This window comes from Narcine bancroftii, chromosome 6 (genome assembly GCF_036971445.1).
Source record: "Narcine bancroftii isolate sNarBan1 chromosome 6, sNarBan1.hap1, whole genome shotgun sequence".
In the NCBI taxonomy this organism is placed as follows: Eukaryota; Metazoa; Chordata; class Chondrichthyes; order Torpediniformes; family Narcinidae; genus Narcine; species Narcine bancroftii.
Window position 1 is genome coordinate 146,415,241 of NC_091474.1, and position 26,310 is coordinate 146,441,550.

The 26,310-nt window shown below is 42.0% G+C and overlaps 1 protein-coding gene across 4 annotated transcripts in view; it reads left to right on the forward strand.

The window, feature by feature from the left end:
• The window catches only part of LOC138736570 (hippocalcin-like protein 1), an 89,512-nt gene that overhangs the window by 38,600 nt on the left and 24,602 nt on the right, over positions 1-26,310 (forward strand). The gene's annotated exons all lie outside the window — the stretch shown is intronic.

Sequence of the window (26,310 nt, forward strand, 5' to 3'; positions counted from 1 at the left end):
CACTAACCACATCCACTCAATCAACGTCAACAACTTTAACTCCCATTTGAGCTCATCAAGAATCGTGGTGGAAAAGGCTTTCAGATGCCTCAAAGGTCATTGGAGGTGCCTGGCCAAGTGACTTGATATTTGTACCACTTTTGTATCAGACGTTGTTGTTACCTGTTGTGTTCTGCACAATGTATGTGAAATCACAAGGAACACTTCTTGCCAGAGTGGAACACTGAGCTGCCCGATCTCCCTGAGGAGTCTGATCGAGTTGCTTATCCGGGTGCACAAGCACACAGTTAACAGGTGATCCATGAGGCAATTATGTCCATTCTGTAAGCAATTTAAACAAGCAAATAACAACTTTTAGTAAATGTATATTGCACCTGTCGGATAATTGTAGTGAACAGCAAACATGTAAACAACAATAAAAAGGCTTAATTCAACTGTAAGCTGTCCAAATGTATAAACGCCAATAGCCATGTGCAAACGTAGTAACTATCACATCACTCCAGCAGCTGGAGGAAGGAGGCAGTTGAAATGATTCGTATGCCTCACCTGTGTGTTTTATGCTGTCCTTCTGCTGTGGTGCCGGAGAGAGGTCCTGACTATGGTGTGCAGGAGTGCAGTACTATCGTGTGGGTGTTTGTTGCAGTACAGTGGGACCAGGGTACTGTCGTGCAGAAGATTTCATTCGTCCAATCATTTCACACATAACTGAGGCCTAGTTCTGCAGCTCACACTGGAAATTCTTGAACTTGGTGCCGAACATTCATTTCTTCTGCCCGCTCATATCCATCAGCCTCCTGTGCTTCCATTTCTACCTCCTGTGCCTCTCTCCTCAGCTGCTCCTCATGGGCCCTCTGCACTTCCAAGACACTCCCTCTCCACAACCTCACAGTTCATAGTCAGTAACATGTCCTTCAACTCTTTTGTAACCACCTGGGCTTTGGTTGGTCTCTGCTTTTCCTGCGGCAGCTGGCATCCTAGAGAACAACAGAACACAAGCGACATTAGCGAGACCGCTCTTTGTGGGTAAACACACTTACAAAAACACATGAGAAAAGGAGTTAATCCTGAAAATTAAAAAAAAAGTTTTAACCTGGTTGATCATGAGGTTCAGATTCTTTATTGCTGACCTCTGTGACCATGACTGCTGCTGGAGGAGGGAGATGCAGCTAGAATGGTCTCAGGAAGATGGATGTTGCTTAAGAGCAGAGTGATGGAATAGCACAGACCAAAATGTGGCCAGTCCAAAAGCCCTCTCCCACTCCTGCCATTGTGGTCGTCTACCTGATGGTATTTTTATTGTGTTTAATAGAGAACATATACACATAATCATCTAATAAATGACATTAACCATATCATATACATCGATAAAATACATCAAATGCAGATTGAAAACGTATCCATAATTCTTTTTCTAATTTATTTTTTTTTTAAACAGCACAAACTTTTACTCAACATCTCAGGCTGCTGGTCATGTATGAATCTTTCTGATTTAATCTTAACTAAAATATTGAATCTAGGATTGGATTAAATTAACAATTTACACATTCTTCATAGTATATCTAAAGGCAATATTGAAAACTTGAGACAAAATAACTTTCTTTTAAAGCAAGTTATAAATAAAATTCCCTTTCTTTAAAAAAAGGAATATGTACTTCTCAGGAAAAAAACTTCTCCTTGTTTAATATGATCTATGTTTACAATTCTCAGTTAAACACATCTTTATCTAATTTCCTGAAAAGAAAAGCCCATATAATCCGCTAAACAAGGTTAACTGATATAAATAATAAACATGACTCAAATATTGACCTCCAGAAACCTGACAGTGCATCTCCGGAGCACCCAAACACCTTAAATCTTTAAATTGTAATAGCAATCCATGGGTGGACCCCGCATCTTATGAAAATTAATTGATAAAATGGAAGGACCACACTCTTACTTGTATTCAATGGTTGCATGATATCATGTCTTACCCAAGTTTAGAAAAAGAAACCTGATTGTTTATTTTACACATGCTTTTCAACTTGGTTGTCACCTGCAACTTGTCCTGAGCAAAGCCGCGGTCACTAAGTTTTTGTGCATGCCACTCCATTCCCGTAATGTGTCGTCTAATTTCATCCTCAGCTTGGAGGGTAAAGAGCTCGTGGACCTCTTTATCTTTCCAATTTGTAGATATTGTGACCGATAGAATCTGTTGCTTTCATCTTTTCAAATTTCCCCCGATAGGTAAAGATTCCATTATTGTCATTAATGCTACGTTTAGAATATAACATGCATGAAATTCTTTAACTTTTGTCTACTGTAAGGCAGACAGAGAGTTGCCACTTTGTTCAGCGCCCCTCACAGAAACCTAGAGCACCTAGAGTTCCTAGGTGGTCTCCCCTCCCAAGTACTGACCAGGCCTGAGCCTGCTTAGCTTCCGAGATCAGATAATCTGAGGTATTCAGGCTACTTACTGGTCACACATATTACATGTCATTGCAATGTCATATTTCCTTACCTGAGTTGGTCCCAGAATGCCAGATCACCCCTTTTTACACAGATTACATTCTGGTACTGGTACTACCTCTGCTGCCAGGCAAAAAAAGCCAGACTGGAATGACCCCCCCCCCCCCCACCTACCCCCCCATTCTGCGTCAGTGCTTTATAGACAGCAGGCGTAGTATTTAAAAAAAAAACTGCAAATATCCCGGAATGAGGTGGCTGTGTAAAAAAGCATTAATGAGTACAAAACACTTCTACTAGAATGAGAACACAACCTTTTACTATTTTCCATTTGCTTACATTATTGGAATGTTCCACATGGATGAATTTATGTTGTTTTATTTAGGACATTTTCATGGCAGATGGTTTTTAGAGTTGGGTTTCATGCATGTGTGCTGGAAACAAATGTTTCAACAAAAGTGCTGTCATGTAGAATGACTTTAACTTCAATGATACGATTTCATGTTGCAGAGAAATGGCATGATAATTTGTCCTATAGTGACCATTTTCAATTTTCATTGCAGTTCAAATTTAAATTTAAATATACAGCTCAGTTCACATGAATAATGGGTGCTTGTATTCTTTATCAATAGAACCTTACAACACTACAGCACAGAAAACAGGCCATTTGGCCCTTCTAGTCCATGCCAAAATATCGTTCCACTGATCTGCACCCATTCTATAACATTCTAAACCTCTCCCATCCATGTATATATCCAATATATTATTAAAACTTAAGAATGAGTCTGCATTTAACAGGTCAGATGGCAGCTTGTTCCACACACCCACCACTCTCTGAGTGAAGAAACTCCCCCTAATATTCCCCCTAACCCTTTCCCCTTTCACCCTAAAGCCACGTCCTTTCATATTTATCTCTCCTAATCTAAGTGGAAAGAGCCTACTCACATTTACTCTTATCAATACCCCTCATAATTTTGTGAACCTGTATCAAATCTTCCATCGTCATTCTATGCACCAAGGAATTAAGTCCTAACCTGTTTAACCTCTCCCTGTAACTCAACTCCTGAAGACCCAGTGACATTCTAGTAAATCTCTGCACTTTTTAAATCTTACTTATATCCTTCCTGCAGTTAGGTGATTAGAACTGCCACAATACTCCAAATTTGGCCTCACAAATGTTTTGTATAACCTCACCATAATATCTCAACTCCTGTAATTATTACTTTGATTTATGATGGCCAAGATGCCAAAAGCTTTCTTTACAACCTTGTCTATCTGTGACAGCACTTTCAGGGAATTGTGTCTCTGTATTCCCAGATCCCTTTGTCCTCTGTAGTCCTCAGTGCCCTACCATTTACTGTGTTTCTCCTACCTTTGTTTGTCCTTCCAAAATACAACACCTCACACTTGTCTGCATTAAATTCCATCTGCCATTTTCTGGCCCATCTTTTCCGTTGGTCCAGATCTCTCTGTAACCTTTGAAAGCTTTTCTTGCTGTCCATAATGCCTCCAATCTTGGTCATCGGCAAACCTGCTGATCTAATTTGCCACTATCATCAAGATAATTGAGATAGACAACAAATAACAATGGTCTCAGCACCAATCCCGGAGGCACACCACTCACTCATCACAGGCTTTCAGACTGAGAAGAAATCATCTACTACCACTCTCTGTCTTCTCCCATTCAGCAAATTTAAAATCCAGTTTGCAACTTATCCATGGATACCTAGTGTTTGAAACTTTTGAACTAACCCCTCATATGGGACCTTGTCAAAGGCCTTACTAAAACCCATGTAGACAACGTCCACAGCCTTTTCATCTACCTTCTTGGTAATCTCAAAAAACTCTAATAGTCATTAAACACGACCTACCACACACATTGACTATCCTTAATCGGTCCTTGGCTGTCCAAATACTTGTAAATCCGATCTCTCAGAATACCCTCCAACAATTTATCTACTACTGACGCCCAGTTCACCATCCTATAATTTCCTGGTTTATTTTAGGAGCCTTTTTTAAACAACCGAACAACATGAGCTACCTTCCAATATTTGGCATCTTCCCTGTGGCTAAGGACATTTTAAATATTTCTGCCAGGTCCCCGGCAATTTCTATACATCTCCCTCAAGGACCAAGGGAATATCATGTCAGGCCTGGTGGATTTATCTACCTTAAATATCTGAGGCAGCAAGCACCTCCTCTCTTTAATCTCTATATGTTCCATGCCATTACGGCTTGTTTCCATTCCTTCCTTGTTCATGATACCAGTTTCCAGAGTAAATACTGATGGGAAAAAAAAATCTCCCCCATCTCGTGACACATAGACGAATACCCTGATCTTCCAGCGGACCAATTTTGTCCTTTACTAACCTTTTACTCAACAAGCCCAGAGGCCCAAAAAACCAGCCGCAATAGAAATTCACCAAGACAATGGTTACTTAAACAAAAGTTGCTTTAATTTTCTTTAAATATAATAACAAGATCAAACTTTAACATATTACTATTAACTTAACCTAACAACCCCCTTCTAATTCTAAGCACACTTGTATATAATATGTATATGTTCAAGAAAGTTCTTTGTCTCACAGTCCATTCATTCAATTCTTACTTCTCCAAGTTAACTGGTATCAGGCAATTCTTATACTGTGTACAGAATTTAACATTTATGAATCTTCACCAGGCTCTGGTGCTTAAATTTAAATGGTTACCATTCAGAAAGGTTCTTGTTGGTTTCAGAGAGAAATTTGTTGGACACATACAAACTGATTCCCTCTGATCAGTCACTTCAGTGTCTTGCCGAAGGAACTTGCGCTATTATGGATTTTCTAAATGATAGCCTCTTCTTCCAGGTCACCACAGAGTTCCTCTTGTTTTCCTTATTTCAGGAGAAAGACTTAGCCAGCCATTTCCTCTTGTAAGAACCACAAGGGTTTTGAATAGACTGAACTCAGGACTCACAACCTGTCTTCAAAATGGGGATTTTCAACAAGCTGTCAGCTTGCCATTTTGCAGCCTCAACTGCTATTGTAGAATTGACCTCTCTCTCTCTCTCTCTCTCTCTCTCTCTCTCTCTCTCTCTCTCTCTTTTACTAGCAGATAGGGGGGAAAAAATAAAAGCCTATCCCAAGGCTTCAAACCCAATCTTTGAAAGATCTCATCAGTATTTCTGAGCATGGACTTTATTGCCCATACACAATAGATCAGGAAACTTCATTGCTTCTGCAAAGTCAACTGGAGCCTCAATGACTAGCTTCAACAAACCCCTTGTAGCGGGAGCTACAGCAAAGAAACACAGCCACCAGCTTGGATACTCTTAATGACTGTTTCATTCAAATCCCGCGTGCACCCCTTTAAGGGCAGCGTGAGCTCGGCTACCACGTGAGCGGTGATGTCATAACGGCTGCCCGAGGTGCGCGCTGGGCTGGAAATGGTAAGGAGGACCCCTGACGGCGCCCTATTCTCATGGCTGCCTCACCATGTAGCTGTACAAATGGGGCCGGATCGCCATGAGAGAGTGCACCGCCACACAACCCCTCCAGAACCGGCTTACGCGTCCCGCCGCTTTGGTGGACACCCTCGGCGCTTGGACTTAGCTGTTTAAACCGGTCACGAGAGGTCCAAGTGTGCTGCCTTTAGGTGGGCTAGTGTGAACAGTTCATTTTTTCCCCCAATGTCTAATGTAAAAATCTTGCCGGACCACTGGAGGACTTTGAATGGGCCCTTGTAAGGGTGCTGCAAAGGTGCAGTGTGCGGACCGAGCTGAATGAAAATAAATTCCGCTGAGTCCAGCTCTTTGGGAAGATGGGCTGGTCGGGTGCCTTGATGCGTAGGAGGTGGGGGGTGGGGAGCTAGCAAGGCGAGCTTGCTGCGTAGGTCCACCAGTAGGTTCGGGTGCTCGGTCGTAGAGTCAGATTCCGGGCCAAAAAACTCACCAGGCAACGGGAGTGGCGTGCCGTACACCAACTCTGCAGCCTGTAGATCCTCCTTGGATGCTGTTCTGATGTCGAGGAGGACCCAGGGTAGTTTGTCTGCCCAGCTGGGACCTGTGAGGCGAGCCATGAGGGCTGACTTCAGGTGGTGGTGAAATCTCTCCAGCAGGCCATTTGCTTGCAGGTAATGAGCTGTGGTGTGGTGGAGTTTAATGCCCAGTAGGTTCCCCAATTGAGTCCAGAGGGTGGAGGTGAACTGGGCGCCCCTGTCACTGGTAATGTGTGCTGGAACTCTGAACCTGGTGATCCAGTGGGCGACCAAGCTCCTGGGGCACGTCTCGGTGGAAGCCTCCTTGATGGGAATGGCTTCCAGCCATCTTGTGGTCCGGTCGACCACTTTAAGCAGGTAGTGTGCCTCCCTGGACGCCAGCAGGGGGCCCACGATGTCAACATGTATGTGTTGGAACCTTTTGACTGCCGGGTCGAACTGCTGAATTGGAGCCTGTGTATGCCGGTGGACCTTGGTGGCCTGGCACTGAGTGCAGCTCCTCGCCATCTCAGCTACCTCCTTGAGCCCGTGCCACATGAACCGCTCCGCCACCATTTGCACTGATGCCTTCACCGAGGGGTGTGCTAGATTATGGACCATGTTGAAGGCCCGCGATTGCCACTGCGGCGGGACTACCGGGTGCGGTGAACTGGTGGAGATGTCGCAGAGCAGTGTGTCCGGGCTGTTCAACAACCGAATGTCCTGGAGGTGGAGCCCCACAATGGTGGTACGGAGGGCTTGAATTTCCGTGTCTTCCCTCTGTGTCTGCACCAGCTGGGTGTAGTTGAGATGGGGGGCGAGGGTGTTGATTGCTGGTCAGGAAAGCGCGTCCGCCATGATGTTGTCTCTACCTGCCCTGTGCCGGATGTCGGTGGTGAACTCTGACACATAGGAGAGATGGTGTTGCTGGTGGGCTGACCAGGGATCCTTGGCCATTGCGAGGGCCTGTGTGAGAGGCTTGTGTCAGTGAATGCAGTGAATGGCCTGCCCTCCAGGAAGTACCGGAAGTGCCGATAGCTAGGTATAGCGCCAGGAGTTCCTGGTCAAAGGTGCTGTACTTGAGCTCCGGCGGTCGAAGGTGCCTGCTAAAGAAGGCTAGCGGGCACCACTGACTGTCGAGCCACTGCTCAAGAATGCCCCCAACGGCTGTGGTGCTGGCGTCTACTGAGAGTGCGGTGTGTACCTCCAGGCGCGGGTGAACTAAAAGGTGGCGCTGGCCAGTGCGTCCTTTGTGGCCACGAAAGTGCCCTCTGCCTCTTCAGACCAAACCAGGACTTTGTCTTTAGAGATTATAAATGAGAACAGTGGCCGCATGATGTGGGTGCCACCAGGGATGAAACGATGATAAAAGTTCACCATATATATGAATTCTTGCAGGCCCTTGAGGGTGGTGGGTTTGCGGAACTGCTGTACGGCTGCGACTTTTTCTGGTGCCGGGGTGGCTCCTGATGCCGAGATGGTGTATCCCAGGAACTGCAGCATCTGCTTGCCAAACTGGCACTTGGCCACGTTGTCTGTGAGGCCGAATTCCGCCAGGTGGGCAAACAGGGTACGGAGATGGGCCTTGTGCTCCTCGTGGTCACGACTGGCGATCAGGATGTCATCGAAGTATATAAACACAAAGTCCAGGTCCCTGCCCATTGCATCCATGAGGCGCTGGAAAGTCTGGGCCGTGTTTTTAAGTCCAAAGGGCATGCGCGAGAATTCAAACAGGCCGAACAGGGTGATGATCGCCGTCTTACCAATGTCCTCAGGGTGGATTGGGATTTGATTATAGCCCCGAACCAGGTCAACTTTTGAGAAGACCTGGGCGCCGTGGAGGTTGGATGTATAGTCCTGGATGTGAGGGATTGGGTACCTGTCTGGCGTAGTCATGTCGTTCAGGCGCCGATAATCCCCGCAGGGTCGCCAGCCTCCGGAAGATTTGGGGACCATGTGAAGAGGGGATGCCGAGGGGTTGTCAGAGCAGCAGACGATATCCCACTACTGCAGGCGAGAGAACTCCTCCTTGGCTAACTGCAGCTTCTCAGCCGGAAGTCGTCGAGCCTTGGCATGCAGCGGGGGACCTTGAGTAGAGATATGGTGGTAGACCCCATACTGGGGCAAGGCAGCAGTGAACCGTGGCTGCAGGATGGAGGGGAACTTGTTGAGTATGCTGGAATACTCCCTGGGGCCAGTGATGGTGGCTATTTCGGGCTTGCAGGCGTCCATGGCATTGAGGCGGACCAAGTGGAACATGTGGGCGTTAACTAGTCTTCTGCCCTTCATGTCCTCCAGCAGGCCACGTGCCCTGAGGAAGTCACCTCCCAAGACCGCGGTACCCACTGAGACCAGCATGAACTTCCAGCGGAATTTATCTTTCCCGATCTGGATCTGTGCCCTGCGGGTGCCGAAAGTTTTGATGGCAGAACTGTTGGCTGCCCGCAGGGTGGGACCATGAGGCCGGGTGCGGGTCTCGAGGGCGGTCGGGGGCAAGACGCTCAGTTCTGCTCCATTGTCCACAAGGAAAAGCTGGCCGGTGGACTTATTGGTCACGTGCAGGAGACTGTTGGTATGGCCAGCCACCGCAGCCATCAACAGCGCCTGACCGTGTCATTTCCCTGGTAGGTAAAGTGTTGCCTGCACTTGTGAGCTTCTGCCCCCCAGTGTTGATGATAGAAGCACCAAGTGGGGTGGTGCTCCTCTGGCTTGTGCTTGGGTGGGGGGGGGGGCCTGTGACTGGCTGGCTCCTGGACTGGAGACCTGGCTGAGGGCAGCTTTGTTCTTTCTCTTGGTGTGCCAGAGGATGTGTGCTCGGACCGCGACTCGCCATGGGTCACTGAAGTCTTCGTCTGCCAGCAGAAGCTGAATGTCCCCAGGTATCTGCTCCAGGAAGATCTGGCGGAACAAGAAACAGGGCTTGTGATCTTCCGTGGGGGCCGATGGTGTTCGGTCTCCCAGCCCATCCAGATGCAGGAGTCTGGAGGCATGCTGATGTGGGGAGAGACTGAAGGTGCCCAGAAGGAGATTTTTGAGGGCAAAGTATTTACCCTCAGCTGGTGGGTTGAGGATGAGATCGTCAACCCTGGCTGCTGTCTCCTCGTCTCGCATGCTCACGACGTTGTAAAACGTCGTGGCATCTGCGGAGATGTTCCTGTGGTGAAACTGCATCTCTACCTGCTCAAACCACGTACATGGGAGATGGGTCCAGAAGGGGGGCAGTTTCACAGCGACGGCATTGATCTCAGGTGGATCCATGTTGGGATGACCAGAAAAGTGGCTGGGCTTGTCGGGGTCACCAATGTAGTGGGAGCTACAGCAAAGAAACTCTCAGCTATCACCTTGGTTGTTCTCAATGACTGTTTTATTCAAATCCCGCGCGCGCCCCTTTAAGGACAGCGTGAGCTCAGCCACCATGTGAGCGGTGACGTCGCAATGGCTGCCTGAGGCGTGCGCTGGGCTGGAAACACGGGTTAAGGATGGCCCCCAATGGCGCCCTCTTCTCATGGTTGCCCCACGACGCAGCGATACAAACGGGGCCATTTCGCCACGGGAGAGTGCGCTGCCACACCCTTGCATTTTAAATGAGATGTTTTTTGTGAAGAGTTACTCTGTGGTGTGTGATAGAATATGTAATGGAATATTTGGGAGATAAATTGGTAAAATTAGAGTAGGTTACATACATACACACACTTTAAAATAGATCTTATTTGAAATATTGAAGAATTTATATTCAGTAACTTTACAGAAACTATGGAGAATGCTGTGCACATTTCACAAGTAGGTGCTAATTGAAATGACATAATTAAAGCAACAAGCAGGAGACACTTTGGCTGTTAAAAGCTCTTTGCAAGGGTTATGACAGAGTGCACAGAAAGGTTACTCCTGGGTTTTTGTTTACCAAAAGACAACAGCTTGACCAAGAAGGCTAACTCCTATTATTTGCTGGAGAAGGTCAGGGGTTTTGCAAGTGAGAGAGTCAAATGGGCTTTCTGGCAGTTGGAGAGAGGGAGACAGACAGCTGAAACAAGCAAAGCGGCAGTTGGCTAGAAGTGCTATCTGTCTGATGTTTCTCTTGAAATAAGTGGAACAGAAAGGAACTCTGTGCTAGCCTGAAAGAAAGAGGTTATCATCTGGAGAACCCTGATGGGGAAAGTTTCATCAGCAAGATATTGAGGTGACTAATGGTGGTACCTCAGTTGTGGAAATCCTGGAACAACAAATCTCTCTCTGCAAACCCTATGAGAACCTTCCTGAGCGGTAAACATTTACCTTTCAAGCACCAAAGCCTGGTGAACATTACACATGCTAAATTCAGTGCAGAATATAAGAATTGCCTGTATCCAGAGAACTTGGAAGAATGAGAAGTGAGATTGAACTGTGAACCAAAGAACTTTTCTTATATTTACACACAAATCACATACACGTGCGCTTAGAATTAGAAGGGGGTTAAGTTGGGTTTAGTTAAGTTAATAGAAATAAGTTAAGGTTTGATTCTGTTTTCATGTTTAAAGATAATTTAAAACAATTTTCGTTTAAGTAACTACTTGTCTTGGTGAATGCCGATTGCTGCTGGGTTTTGGGGTCCTTTTGGCTCATAACAGGTGACCTACACTAAACCCTCACAATCTATCTCTTTTTAAAAACATTTATCCGTAAACACTCTCAACATGCTTGTAGAAGCCCTTTGGGTTTACCTTCACATCTGTCAAAACAACCTTGTGTCTTTTTGCCTTCCTGATTTCCTTCTTGAGTATTATTTTACATTTTCTACACTTTCTAGTACCTTATTTGCTCCTTGTTGCTTATATCTGCTATACACCTCACTCTTCTTCTTTACCAGATTGCTAATATCCCTTGAAAACCTAGGTTACCTATGTCTGTTAATCTTGCCTTTAATCCTGACAGGAACAAGCAAACTGCACTCTCAAGGTTTTACTCTTGAAGGCCTTTCACATACTGAACACATCCTTGCCAGAATACAACTTATCCCAGTCCACTCTTCCTAGATCCTTTCTCATTTCCACAAAATTGGCCTTTCTCCAATTTAGAATCTGAACTTGAGGACCAGACCTATCCTTATCCTAAATTAACTTGAAACTAATGACATTGTGGTCACTGGACCAAAAATGTTTGCCTACACATACTTGTTCCCTAGTAGGAGATCAAGTATTGGATCCTCTCTCATTGGTGCATCTATATATTGATTTAGAAAACTTTTCTGAATACATTTGACAAACTCCAATCCATCCAGCCCTTTTACAGTATGGGAGTCCCAATCAATATGTGGAAAGTTAAAATCTCCATCTATCACAACTTTCTGTTTCTTACATCGGCCTGCTATTTCTCTACAGATTAGTGTGGTCACACCTTTCCTGTTCCTCAGCTCCATTGTAGATGAGCCCTCTGGGTTGTCCTGTTTAAGCAAGCTGTGATATTTTCCCTGACTAGCAATGCCACTCATCCCCCTTTCATTCCCCCCCCTCCCCCGCCAATACGCCTGCAATAACAGAAATTTGGAAATCCAAAATAGGTATGAAAGCATCTAGATTTGTAACGTATAACAGTTTATATGTTCATTTGTTTGAGACATTGTTTTTCCAATGACCTCAATGGAGATTATTTTAAAGACTTAAATGAAAATGATGATACTTTTAGACTTCATTTATATGATTGCTTTTCAAATTCAAGTTTGTTGTTGAATGTAGCAAAGAATCAGTAATAGAGGTTGTTTTGCGAGCAGATCAGTTAAACACCTGATACATAGAACAAGTCAGACACAGAACAAGCCTCCACAGATACCGATGAAGATCAGATGGTCTGGAGCAAAAGCAATATCTGCCATAGAATGCTGTCACTTCTAATTTTAAAGAAAATGTAAAGTTAGTTGTGGGCTGCAAGTACACTTCCTTATTTACACCAGCTCTCTCAGCTCTTTGACCTACTTTTTAAACACATTCACCTGAGCTGTTTTTAAAGTTCACCACTTCAAAATAAAACCAAGACCATTTCTACTTAATATTTCCATATTCTTAGCTAGACAGGCGGTATGGATAGCATAGCGGTTAGCACAACACTGTAATAGTGCCAACAACCGGGGTTTGAATCTGGCACTGCCTGTAAGAAGTTTGTACCTTCTCTGCGAGGGTTTCTGATGGGTGCTCCAGTTTCATCCCACCCTTCCAAATGTACCGGGTGGTAGGTGAATTGGTGTTATTGGGTGGTATGGTCTCGTGGATCGAAAGGGGATGTAACTGTGCTCTATAAATCAGAACAGTTTGTTGCTTTTGAGTATTGGGTTTTGTGAAGTGTGTGGATCACCCTGAACATGGGATTGATAAAATAAACGGGGGGGGGGGAGGAACATAGAGCAGAGAAATCTACTGAACAGTATAGGCCTTTCAGTCCACAGTGTTGTGCTGACCTATAACTTACTCTAGCAACTTCCTAGAATTTCTCTACTGTATATCCCTCCATTTTTCTCAGTTCCATGTACTTATCTAATCGTTTCACAAAAGATCCTGTTGTACCTGCCCTCACCACTGTTGTTGGCAGCTCATTCCAGGCACCCACCATTTCTCTCTGAAAAATGTACCTCTTCCATCCCTCCTATACTTGCTCCCAAGCATCTTAAAGTCTGTGCCTCTTCCCTTCCCATCCCCCTCCCCCACTTGTTAGCCATTTCATTTCTGGATATAAAAGCCTCTGGCCATCCACATGATCAATGCCTCTCATCATCTTTTACACCTCTAGCAGGTCACCCCTCTTTCTCTACTGCTTCAAGGAGAAAAGGCCAAGTTCACTCAACCTATTCTCATAACTCATGCTCTCCAATCCAGGTAGCATCCTTGTAAATCTCCTCTGCATCCTCTCTATAGTATCCACATCCTTCCTGTAGTGAGGCGCCCAGAACTGAACACAGTGTTTTATTCCAAGTAGAGTATATACAAGACTATATAGCTGCAACATTACCTCATGGCTCATGAACAGTTAATGAAGGCCAACACACCAGAAGCCTTCTTAACACCACCATCAACTTGTGCAGCAGGTTTGGGCATCCTGTGGACAGGGACCCCAAGATCTTTGTTCTTCCACTCTGCTCAGATTTCAGGTTTGATTTTAAAATGATTACAGCCACGTTATCAACTTAAGGTTGATCTGAAAGATGTTTGCAAGGCATGGATCGATGCTGGATCTGCCAAAACTGAATAGTTCTAGATGAATTACAGTTGGCTGTGACAATGCTTGATAAATGAACTGAAGTGGAAGGCAGTCATCCATTAGCACACTGTGGGTGTGAAAAACTGCTTTCAGTCTCCCTTGTGCTAAATCAAAAAATTGTGTGACTTAAAACAATCGTATTTTGTGATCTCTTGCTGTATGGGCCAGCTGAGAGTGTTACAGATGTCAGCAGTGAATGGTGAAGTTTCATTACAGAACCAGGTATGATTCATGGTTGTAATTTTGGGTATAATCTTGAAGGAGAAAAATTATGGAATTGTTATACTGATAAACCTTTACATTCTTGCTTTTTGCTGTGTAGTAAAATTCAGAAAAAAGTTGAGGTTCATTTAAAAATTGTAAGGACAGTCATTATGTTGCACATTGAGCTGACACTTGCTTGTTCTGTAGATAATTTATGATTTATTTCAAAAGAACATTACCGCTCACAATTTTCCACCTCCCCATTCAGAATTTTGCAAACATTTGTCCATTTTGAAGGATCGTGATGAGATTGTAGAGAGTTGGAAATAATTTATAAAGAGAAATATAATTTTACATTTTTAAATTTAATTTTTTTTACATTAACATTTTTAAAATTTAAATTTTAAATGCAGTACTGTATCAGGCCATTTCGGCCCAAGAGCCCATGCCACCCAATTGACCTACAGCACCTGGCATATTTGTGAACAGTGGGAGGAAGCCAGAGCATCTGGAGGAAATCCATGCAGACACAGGAAGAACTTACAAACTCCTTACAGACAGTGTGGGATTCAAACCTTGTTGCTGACGCCATAATATTATTGTGTTAACTACTACACTAACCAGGTTGCCTGATGGAAAAATCATTCTTAGCTTGGATTAATGTATTGAAAATGTATTTGTATCACGTGTGGGAACAAATGTGAAGAGATCAGATAACTGTTTCAAGTATATTCTCCTTTTTGTTTCAACTTGCTATTTTGGATGGGGAGAAAATTCAAACCTCAGAAGTGCAAAGGGACTTGGGGGTCCTCGTGCAGGATAACCTGAAAGTTGACCGCCAGGTTGGATTGGCGGTAAGAAAGGCAAATACTATGTTGGCATTTGTTTCAAAGGGGATTGTGTATAAGTATAAAGAGGTGTTGATGAGACTCTATGGGGCACTGGTGAGACCTCATTTGGAGAAGTGTGTGCAGTTTTGGGCCCATATCTTAGAAAGGATATAGCAAGGTTGGAGAGGATACAGAGGAGATTTACCAGAATGATTCCAGGAATGAGAATGATAACGTATGAGGAACGCTTAGCGGCTCTTGGACTCATTAGAATATAGAAGAATGAGAGGGTTTCTCATGGAAACATTTAAATGATTAATGGATTAGACAGAGTGGATGTAAATAAGATGTTTCCCCTGTTGGGTGATTCCAGGACAAGAGGACACAGTCTTAGAATTAAAAAGTACCAATTTACAGCAGAGATGAGGAGAAATTTCTTTAGCCAGAGGGTAGTGAATTTGTGGAATTCGTTGCCACATGCAGCTGTGGAGGCTGGATCTTTGGGGGAATTTAAAGAGGAAATTGCTAGGTATCTAATTAGTCAGGGTATCAAGGGATATGGGGACAAAGCTGAAACTTGGAACTAGATGTGAGAACAGTTTAGCTCAGGGAAGTTTCACAGAGGAGACCTTGCGGGCCAAATGGCCTGCTTCTGTTCTTTTTTCTTGTGATCTGTGACAATTGAAATAGCCCTAAGATTTGGAAAAGGTACAATGCTGAATGTGAGTGGAATTTACCTCAAGGTTCCATTTCATAATGCTATATTCTCCAATATTATATCTGAGTAATATATTTATAGATATCAATACAACTTGATTCAGACACAGGTGTAGTATGAATCTAGGAGTTCACTTTAGATTTAATGTTTTATAAGTTTGTGATGCAGAAAAAATAATTGCTATAAAGGAAAGGATTGGAATAATGCTGACGAGCAGAACTTGAAATTTTGCAATATCTTTCACTTAAGAGGGATAACTGATTTGGATGGAAAATAATGCCAAAATTTCATCTCAATATCTGCTTATTGTTTTCCTCATCCATTTTTAAGATAGAAATGAGCTTTAATTTTTCTTTTGCTGGGTTAAGTGGATGGAAGTTGGCTTTGAGGATCTTTTGTTTCTGAACAGCATCCAAACATGGCTTTGGAATCATAGCAAAATTGCTCTTGAGCAGAGAAAAATGCATGCATTGAATAATAATAAGAATATTTGGCCCATATTTTAACTTCTGTAAATTAATTTGAAGTATTGTGTGTTGTTCTTGGCAAATAAGTGTATGTTACCAATTCCAAATTGTCCTAGTTGTATAACTTTTTTAGAAATTGAACCTGAACTTTAGATCATGTGAATATAAAACATCTTTACTGAAACCCTCAAAACAAGCCTCCTTCCTTATTTTAGATTTTTAAAACTCAATTCCATCGCCGCACCTTGGTTTTATGAAGAGTACGGTATGCGTGATGAGGTTATATCTGAGTTGTAGCAAATATGTAATTCTACTTCACCGAAAGCAATTGTTTACCATTTCATTTGAGGAAATGAGTGTGAATACAGGAAGCTTTAATTAACGAAAAAAATTCCTTTGGTACCCTTCAGTGGAGAGGGAAGAATCAATCCCCTGAGAATCAATGGAAGTTGCAAATCCAGATTTTACGCTACTGTAGAAAAACATCATTTTATGCTAGTGTACAACAGCAGTATTTAACTTTTTTTATGAGCAAGTAACCAAAGGGTCTCCGTGAAATAGGTTTATTGGGTTGCATGCTGACTAAAGAAGCCAATAAAATTCGTGCCAACGAGACAGAATCTCTTGTGGTTTAAATCAGTACTTAAAATATTTGGAAGCAGGTAAATTTATGTTCCCAACTTTGAAGTAGTTAGCCATCTTGGTGCACAGTAAGTTTTAGGGCAAGACTCCTCTTCCACAACCCCATCAAAGATGTACCTCTTAAAGCAAGTAAAACACGAAAGTCTGCAGACATTGAAGTAAAAACGATGCTGGAGAAACTCAGCTGCCCAAACAGTGCACTTTATATAGCAAAGATAAAGATATATAACCAATGTTTTGGGCTTAAGCCCTTCATCAAGCCCATACCTTGTTGAAGGGCACAACTCCGAAGCGTTGGTTATGCATCTTTATTTTTGCTAAATAAATTACTCTGTTTGACCAGCTGAGTTTCTCCAGCATTGTTTTTACTGTACCTTTTAATGCTACCATTTTAAAACCACTTTAGTTATCTCATGAGATCAACATTAATTCTTCGACATTTGTTTAAAGAGAAGCAGGGTTTCATGCCCTATCCATTTTTCTCTTCCCATTCCCCCCAACTTTCTTTGCAACTTAAAATTACCCTTTTTGCCCCCTCTTTCCCAATTCTGAAGCAGTGTTTTCTCAACCTGAAATGTCAACTGTTTCTTTTTTCATAGCTGAATATTTCCAGCCTTTTTTGTTCCATATTTCCAGTATCTACCATTTTTGCTTTTTCTTTTCAAAAGGATGATTGTATCTCGTTTGAAGCGATCAGTGCCCCCTGTGTTGAAGCATGCTTCCATCTTTCATTCTTTTCCACTGCCATCTTATTGGACGATTGGTTACCACTGTGTGCAATTCCTGCTAGTAATTTCTCACAAGAACCACAAGGGAAATCATTCTTTGCAAGTACCAAGTAATTAATTTAATAAAGATGTGAGAATCCATTCAAAGGAATGATTTTTGGGATCCTCTTGCTTGATTTGATCTAACTGTATGGACTTGGATTCTGCCTGTTCAATGCTAAATTTGCCATTGTGTTTCAAATTGTGGAATTAGGGTATATGAATAGATATTATGCCAGAATTAAAACTAAATGATAAGCCTTTGGCTATTGGAGGCCTTTTATCTTTATCCTACGATGCATCTTCAATGCATCTCAGCTCAAGCCCACCTTTGCATGTCTTGAAATGAAGCTGCTTGAATATGTTGCAAAAAATGGATGTAAACAAGAAAATTAAAGTAACAACACCTTGGCAGTCTCCAGCCAGATGGCATCAATGTCGGCTTCTCCAATTTCTGTTAACTTCTGTCCTCGCCAGTCTCTCTCCTTCCCTCACCCCTCCATCTCCCTTCCATCAGCTCCTCGCTTCTTTCCCTTCGTCTCCTATAAGAGAGCTCACCTTCTTCTGGCCTCTTCTCTTTATCACCTCGCAGCTTATTGCTCTCCTACTTTCTCACCTGCATCACCCACTTGCCTGTTCTTCTCCTCCCTGTCTTTCCCCTACCCTCACCCCACCCTTTTATTCCGATGTCCTTGTCTGATTTTTGGCATCCTGAAGAAGAGCACAGGCATGAAATGTCAACTATCTTTTACTTCCTATGGATGCTGCTGGACCTGCTGGAGTTTCTCCAGCACTTTTATGTACTGCAACCAAAATGGGAGCAGCTTTTTCTATTTTATTGTGTGCTTTCCTTAAATTGTAATATTGTTGTCACCTCAAAGTTAATAATTTTGTGTTCTTTTGGATATTTGAAGCCTACTTTGAGATAAACTTTTACTTTGTCCAAAACTTTCAGTGAGTTCATCAATGTTGACATTTTGATATGTCCAATAAATGAATTTATTCAAATCCTTAATTCTTTAAATATTTTGTTCTTGTGTCAATTTATTCCACAGTTTTTTTAAGGAAATGGAGGCTTCATGATTGATTGACGTAGCATTTGATAAATCAGGAACTATGATTAATTAAGTCAGTTACTTACTCCCTTTAATAATGATTTGTTAAGCATATTTTGTGACAGTATTAGATTTTTAATGGAACTGTTTGCACAATTAGATTTCTCTTTTAATAGAACTATTTACACAATTAGACAAGGTCAGAGTTTGCTTTTCACAATTGTGATCCGTTGTTACTTCAGTAACACTTGGATGATATCAAAATTAGCATAATGCTAATTTTGTCTTAGAAGACCATAAATTTATAGCTAACATGGTATTTCCAGGACCTGAGGTAAGTATTGAAATATTCATTTGTTAAATAAAGATAAATAATTATTAACTGCTCAGACTATAAATTTTAGACATTATTCTGTTTCAATTTAGTGTATTTATTATTCAGTAGATTTTTTTTTCACTTATTCAATGTGTTAAGCCTGGACTGATACTAGTGCTGCTTCTTGGCTAAATTAAACATATTTCATCTGTGACAAATGATTCCAGTAAAGATTTAGTTTAGTGTTACTTTTTGAAGAATTGTGCAACAAAATTAGAACTACTGAAATAGCGCATTCTGCAAAAATGCAAGTTACTTGCCTTCTAGTTTCTGGAACTCCAAAATAAATTGTTTCTTCTTATTGAACAGAGGATGATGAGTAGAAGGCTTTGCTTACAATATTTTTTTTAAAAAAGCACATCTTCAATATTTCACAGCTACAGGTCAGTTTAATAGCACATCAGCAACCGCCAGGTGATTAAAAATTAGAACCAGTTATTTAAAGCATTTTAGTCTTTATCAGATGTAACATTTTTAGGGTGTTCACGTAACATACCTGCCCTTTAACAAAAGATAAATTGGCTTGGAAAAGAATTTCATCATGATTAAAATTTGTGGAACTTAGTGCCAAATGTAAACTGAACGAAATATTTATGAGCTGAGATAATAAGGATATTTTTTAAAGAGATGGCTGGATTTTCCACCCAAGCACAGCATGGTTGTAACATTCCAAACTCCCTTGTGTTCTGAAATATTATTTTTGATATGCGATTTCAGTCCTAAAGCTTTATTGGTTTACTTTAGGTTTGTAGATTTAGATTTCAGTGATGCCTGTGTGACAGAGTATATAAAGGTGTTTGGGAGATAAATTGGGAAAGGTTTGTTAGAGCCGGTCACCCACAAACACTTTAAAACACAGAATTTTTGCAGGAGCTTTTGCAAGAGTGCTCAGACTCATGATGGACTGTTATTTGCAAAAGGTAACAAATGTAACAACATGCAGTAGCAGCTATGTCTGGAAAAAAGCATTTACTGTCTGGAAGGTGATCTTTGCAGGCAGAGGAGAAAAAAACAGGCTATGCTCTCAGAGTTGGAGGGAGAGAGAGAAGAGATGCAGACATCAGTTCCAGAGGGACAAGCTGGCAAGCTTTGGAAGACGGCCTGATCAAAGGAGAGGACTGGCTGTCCAGTGTTTCCTTTGGAATAGGAGAAACAGAAAGGAACTCTGTGGTAACCTGAAAGAAAGAGGTTATCATCTGGAGAACCCTGAAGTGGGCAAGTTTTGTCAGCAAGACACTGGAGTGACTGATTAAAAGGGAATCAGTTGTGGATGTCCTGGAACAAGAAAAACTCTCTCTGGAAACCAACAAGAACCCTTCTGAGTGGTAACCATTTACCTGTTAAGCACCAAGCCTGATGAACTTTATTAATGTTAACTTCTGTGCACAGTATAAGCATTGCCTCCAACCAGTGAGATTGGACAGTGTACCAAAGAACTTTGCTGTACTTACACACACGTGCGCTTAAGTGAGTCAATAGAGATAAGTTAAAGTTTGAATCTATTTTCATGTTCAAAGATAATTAAAAGCAAATTTTGTTTAAGTAACCCTTTGTCGTGGTGCATATCTATTGCTGCTGGGTTTTGGGGTCCTTGGGACTCATAATACTTTGATGAAACATTCAGTTGAACTTTAGAAAGCACTCCTTCCCATTGTTGTTTTCACTTCCCTGCTCTGTGGTTTCAGGTGAAGGCTCACTTTACAATCAATTAGAAATAGCTGAACAAATTAATGTTTTCCTCAAATTATTTTTATTTTCCCTTCATTCTGTGATCTCTTCACGCTTAATCAAGCATTCAGTTTTATCTTAATTCAAAGTGTTTTATTTAGTAATGCATTGGAATTGGCCATGACCTAGAGCAGATTGGTTGTAATACAATAAAGTTTTACCAGGCCAGACTAATATCTGTGAAGTTTGGAAGAGCAAGTTCCTGGAGGGGTTTGACAGAAAAACATTGGGCTTTAATCTCTTTCCTCATGTGGAGTAGAGTTCTTCCTCGTTGAAGTTATCAAACTGGTGGGGTGGATGGGAATGGTGGGGGGGGGGGGGTGGAGAGCGAAAGAACGGATGCTTCTTGTGGAAGAAACTAAAAATAGAAGTCATTATTTCCATTTTTTTAAAAATGGGGTCAGCTATTTAAAATAGTGATGAAGTGATTTTTTTTTGCCTACAGTTGAGTCTTTGGAACATTTCCCTGAAATGTTGGTGGCAGAATTTAAATATTTGAGGCAGAGATAGATGGATACTGGACATGCAAGGGATGTGAGTAAATGGGAATGAAGAGAGAAGCTGACAGTGAGAGTGGTCATGATATTATTTGACAGAATAGGCTTTAGCATCTGATTGGTCTCTTGTTTGAGTTGAATTATGTTAAAGAGCAATCTGAGACATCGTTCCTGATTTGTGTGTTCTAAACTGCTCTGCAGCTAGCATGAAATACCTTTGAAATCATTGTTGAGATTAAGGCCTAGGGGCTTAATGGAAGAATCGTACCTTGTACATTTTCAAGATTAGACTTGCTAAGCAACCACAAAAACAATCAACTTCCCCTGAAGTAGAAGAATAACTCGGGGAAAAGTCAAAGTTAAAATTTGAATGAATTGAACAGGCAGAGAAAAACATTGGGCTTTAATCTCTCCCCCATGTGGGGTAAAGTTCTTCCTTGTTGAAGTTATCAGACCGGTGGGGTGGATGGGAATGGGGTGGGGGGGGGGGGGGGGGAGAGCGATAGAACGGTCAACATTCTTCTATTTTCAGCAATTAAAATCTTTCTGTTTTGTGACATCTGCTGGACAGTGCATGCCACATATAAAATCTTAATCTTATGAAATCTCAGATTTTTTATTTATGTTTGCTCTTGTAACATGTTGCTTTCATTTTTTTGCTATAGATCTTGAAGCTTAAGTAGAACAGTTCTAGAAAGCAGCTAAGTTTCTGTTGTAAGTTTTGTGTATGGCCCAGTGGTTGACTATAATTAAACATTGAGAATATAGATTAAAATTTACAGTAAATGACAATATTTGCTTTTCTTTCCCATTGACTCTGATCTCTTTGAATCCCAATTGTAGCCGTCAGTGGCTGCATGAATTTGTTTAATATGGAAAAATTGTTAACCTACTTTATTTCCTAACTAACTGAAGCAAGGGGTGGCAATTGTGCATCAAATAATTATTTTCTGCACTTGGTTTAAGTCAATGGCAATTGACGACACTAAAATTATTTGGCTTGATTGGAAATAAGCAGCATGTTGATGCATTTGCATATTTTCCATTTCCTTTCAAGATATGGAATGATTTCTCAGATTTGCCAAGTACGAGGGAGTCATGTGAAAATGAATTAGAGCAACTTGGGCAGCATTCCTTGGCTCTTCTGGAACTCGAGAGGTGAAGAATAGATGTGTGCAGAAGAGAAGTGTTTAGCAGTAATCTCCAGTCATCATTAGTTTAGTGGCAGGGGGTGGCAACTAGATGGGCAGAGTTGACCTTTAATTACTGGTCAAGTTGCATTTTTCTGTGTTTTCATGCCATATGATTGAAATGGTAGCACTCCTGCATCTTGAGGTTGAGGAAGAGAGTGGCATGGAAATCCTTAATGATCGGTGTAGACTGATCTCACTGAGAGAGTGCTGAGAGCAAGAAGGGCTCCAGAAGGACCTCGGGCACTGAAGGCTTCCTGATCGCTGCAGAGGTTTAGAGCTGGAGCTCGGGTGGCCGAGATTGAACAGGAGACTGTGTGGCTGCAGAGGCTGCAAGAGCAATGGAGGCAAATCCACAGACATTCATTAGGCTTCTTCAGGTGGATTCTCCGCTAAGAATGCACCTGAAGAAGAGGAAGCAGGCCCTTTGACGCCGTTCAGGTGGCCAGTGCTAAAAACGCAGTGCTGGCCACCTCAAGGAACAGCTGCACCGGGATGTGCATTTGAGTGCACTCTGGCTCCTGTCCCTTGGGTTGTCAAGTTAGGATGGCTGGCTGTCAGCTGGGACAGCCAGCGTGAGCTATCAGCGTGGGGACATCACACGTGGAATGTCCCCACACTGATTACTCTGCCCTCCAGCAGGGGAGAAGGGAGCTGGGGTGGCCGGCGGGGAAGAAGGGGGCTGGAGAGGCCGGCGGGTGGGTACGGGGCTGGAGCGGCTGGCGGGGGAGAAATGGGCTTTTAGGTGGCTGCATTTAGATGGCTGGGGAGGCCACTGTGCTGCGGCGATTATCCCTCTCGGAGGAGGGTTACAAAGTTCACCTCGCAGGCGCCTCCTGCACATTCACGTGGCCTCCCAACAGCCGCATATTGCCAAAATAGTCGGCTTTACAAGTGGGGCAACTCTGAAGGGAGTCTTTTGCTTACTTTCATTTATTGTTAGGGGCACCAGGCACTGCTGATGTGTGACTCTTTGTTTATGGCAAACACAAGTTATATCATGTATGTTACACTTTTAATGTATTATTTCATGACAATTAAAAGAACTTTGAACTTATCCTTGAAGAGGGAAAAAGTAGTCACACAAAGTGCAGTGGGAAATGGATGTCACAAGATTATTGGGCAACCATTTTTTTGCAGCAGCAGGTTGCTCAGTGATTATTAATGAAGGGGATAGTTTTGTACAAAATCAGAGAAGAATTCTGTTTGCCTAGCTATTCTGAAAAACTTGATTGTGTTCACAGGGGTGTATTTGGGGGCTTAATTTTAGTCATTTGGCCAAGTTTGTGCCCCACTTGCCAATTTTAGCAATTGAGAAAGAGTCTTGAGGAAGCAGTTTAATTTGTTTTTCTATTGACCTATTGGGACGAAGCAATTCAAATGTAGGCTGATGGGAATGATCTCTTGACCATTCATTAAGTACAGAATTAATGAAGCACCTTTATCAAATATTACTTCATCAGCAACAGGATGGAGCAAAATATTGAATCCTCATGGGAGAAAGGGCAAGGAATGATTGATGTATTTTTGCCTCCATATATTTAAATGAGCATTAATGGAAACATTAAAAGGTATGTTCATTATTGCCATTCTGCTTTCAAGAAATGGTCATGTACCACATTCTTATAGCAAAGACATTGTTGTTCAACTGGACTAACTCATATATAGTTAAAATGTGTTTTCTTTTACATCCCATACAATGTAGTTTCCAAATTCATGCAAATGAAGAATGAATAATAACTTGACATTTGAAATTTTTGCACATTACTATTTTGTAAAAGCAAATATCCTTTCAATTATTGTGAGCCAAACCACTCTGGTCATGCAAATGAATAACAATTTTAATGTGGTGGCTTGACATAAGCAAACAACATGTCCGTTGTACCAAAGTGCATGTTCAGAGATGACAACTCTGCCTTCGATACAGCTCTCCCCAGCAAACCTATTCCGAAACTTCAGTCTAGTCCTCGGTGCCCCCTTTACAGCTGGGTCCTTGATTTCCTGTTTAGCAGACTGCAATTAGTGAAGAGGGATTCCAGTATCTCTTCCATAATCCCACTCAGCAGCACTCCTCAAGGATGTGTACTCAGTCCCCCATGACGAGATGAGAAGGAATATGGGAATGTGATTAAAAGTCTGATGACATGGTGCCGAGATACCAACCTCTCTCTCAATATCAGTAAGATGAAGGAGATGGCCATCAACTTCAGAAGAGGGGGAAGAGTCCACACCTAGTTAAAATTAATGGAGCTGAAGTTGAAAGAGTAGATAGCTTCAAGTTCTTGAGAATAAATATCTCCAACGACCTGGCGTGGAACAAACCTGTTGACACAATGATTTTTTTTTAAAAAGGCCTTAACGTCTCTACTTTCCTTTTTGACCATATATTGCTTATTCAATAACTTCTACATCATTGCAAATTTACTTGCTGGGTAGAATGTAACTCACATTTCCCTCCCCTCCATGGACTCATTTACATCTTCTGCTGCCTAGAAAAGCCTTTACATCACAGATATGCTCTCTTTTCTCTCCATCCACTGAGGAGAAGAGCGTGAAAACGTGCACCGACAGCTTCAAGACAGTTTTTTCCCCTGCAGCCATCAGGATCCTGAATGAACGCCATAACAGTGTAATCTTGCTGCCCTTGCTTGGTGCTAATTCATTTTTCTGTTCATTGCAATTGTACATTCTGTAATTCTACTCTTTACACAGCTGAATATTAGAGATAAACTGATCATCTGTTTGCAGACTATTGTGCAAACCTGTCTTCTCAAGCTTAAAATCATTATGTATTGGAGGGGAAAACAATGAAAGAGGTATATTGGTTGTATGATATCTTGGTGACTCAATCTTAAAACCTCATAACTCTATAATCTCTTCTGGCATTAGAATCCATTGTAATGCATTCAGCTTTTAAAATCTAATTTTAAATACATCTGCCACTGCCATGCATCTTTAAGTGATCTTTTGGACAAGAATTTGATCCTTCTTATTTGTCATACTTATTTCATCTGAATTACCCATTACGATGCACAAACACTTTTCATGCGATTTTATGGCTGTTGTTAGGCAATTAATATTTGTCAGCTAGTTCACTCTGTTAGAAACATTATGATTGGAGTTTATAAGGAAATTGTTTATTTGCTTTTGGGTGATCACAAGAGAAGCAATTAATTTTTGGATAAAGTCCCTTGTGGACCATGAGCTTAATTTATCCCTTAACGTATGTTTTTCTGGCTGACCTGGATGTCGAACAACATGAAATCTATTGCCTGGCATCTGTCTCGATTCAAGTTCTGCAAGCAGCATTGTTTATTGCCAGCTCCCTGCTCCAAAATTACAAGAACTCCAAAGATCCATGTAAGCCAACACAATTTTAATCAATTTTTCTGCCCTTTCTGAGATTTTTTTTCAAATTTCCCCATGACCCTGACATTTATACAATCCTCCATAAAACATGACTATTTTTAAGTACTGGTAATTAACTAGACATCATTGCTTAAATAATTGCTGTCATTGCCTTCATCAATTCTCTCTTTATGACATGTTAGGAGTTATTTTCCCTTATTCTTGGCATGTTGTAAGAAGAGAAATTCTCTGAAAATCCTTGAACATTTCATCTATCATTTTTTAATGCACTTGAGGTAAAAGTAATCCAATAATTTGTCACCTTTGGAGATAGAAACGAAGTCCCACTTGGATGCCTACTCTGATGCCATAGATTTTAAAACCTTCTGGGATTTTGCTGGGGAGCTGTTTGTTTAGTGCTCTAGAGCAGTCATTCTCAACGGGGGCCATGTTTAAAAGGGGGGGGGGAGCTAAACTGGGAAAGGTTTGTTAGTGTAGGTCACATACAAACGCTTTAAAACATATCTTACTTAAAATACTGGAGCTCTTCCCCATGCTAGACATATAGGGTACACAGCTTTTGCAAGAGCTTTGGAGAGTGCTCAAGAGACTTCACTAATGGATTGTTGTTTACAAAAGGCAACAGATGAAAGATCTTGTTGGAGCCACAGATTGTCTGGAAGAGAACTTGCTGTTCTAAGAGGGTCATGTGGTTTGGCAAGAGAGAGTCAAACAGGTTTCTTTCTCTGTGTGTGAGAGAGAGACACACACACAGAGATCAGTTCTACAGGGTGTGCTGGGACTGGAACAGGACAAGCTGGTCAGCTTGTAGAAAGCCCCATTTGGAAGACAGCCTGGTCAAAGCCCT